Here is a 1,158-nt window from a genome sequence, read left to right as displayed (position 1 = left end):
TAGCCAGAGACCTGTGAGGTGAAGAGCAAGACCTCATAATGATTAATGAAAGTAAACTGCAAAACTGGAATTAAGTATCCAAACTTAGTCTAGTGTATACAGCCGAGGGGACACAGTCAAAATGGATAGTAAATGACAAACATGGGACCTCACGGTGGTTGAGAAAGGAAGCCAGTTCCCAGCAAGAAATGAACTAGGTAGCGCCATCCAAGTGGCTTATTGAAAGGAACAGTTAATGATTAATTCTTCTCTCTCTCCTTTTTAATTTTTTACAGTTTTTGACCAATTTGGCACACTTATATCTGGTAATCTGAACAACTAACTTGAAGACAACAATATGCAACAGCACTACCATTGTTGAATTACTATCATTTTGTTTAGTGAAATTCCTTATTGTTTCTAATGTTTTGTTTTTTACTATTTTTATATTCTCTTTAAAAATTAGGGGCCATGAAGAGGGCTCAGTACAATAAGAGCTTGCCTAGCAAGCACAAGGACCTGAGTTCAATCCCTGGTTCTGCCAAAAAAAAAAAATTAATTAATTAAATTAAATTAAAAAGCAGAAAATGAGAAGCATAAACATGAGACACTGTTTGTTGATTATTAGCATGTCCTGAGGCTGTGACAGTTAAGTTGGTGTTTCCTTTCAATCGTGTTACAGCAATAAAGTCCTATGGCTTGTACCACTATTTTTACCTCCATCTTCATGCTACTTTCTCCTAGCTTTTAGGTTTATAATCCAATTGAATTTCTAGTCACAGATTTTAAAAGATCTCCTCTAGACTTTAAAGCTTGTATCATCAGTACATGCCTCAGCTAATCAAGTGTATTCTTTACCCTAAAGCTGACCAGGACTGAGAATAAAATGTACAGTTCTTATAAAACTCTAACTTGAGTACAAATTACCTGAAGATCTTGTTAAGATGAAGAATCCGATTAGGTAGATGTGGGTGGCCTTTGAGATTCTGCATTTCTAACATTTTATGAAGCCGTTGTTATAAGGTGTCAATCTATGGGGGACATATTTTGAAAATAAAGGAGTAAACACAAAACATCGATTGTTCTAGACCCTATTCTTACCAGCTCATGGGAGCCTATTAAAAATTTCAGAAAATTTCCAAGCTAGTTGTTGAATAGAGCTATTACTAAAAGGTAAAA

The sequence above is a fragment of the Octodon degus genome, unplaced genomic scaffold (assembly GCF_000260255.1).
Source record: "Octodon degus isolate 3935 unplaced genomic scaffold, OctDeg1.0 scaffold00024, whole genome shotgun sequence".
Taxonomy (NCBI): Eukaryota; Metazoa; Chordata; class Mammalia; order Rodentia; family Octodontidae; genus Octodon; species Octodon degus.
The sequence above is the reverse complement of the archived record's forward strand: the minus strand, read 5'-3'. Positions refer to the sequence as shown.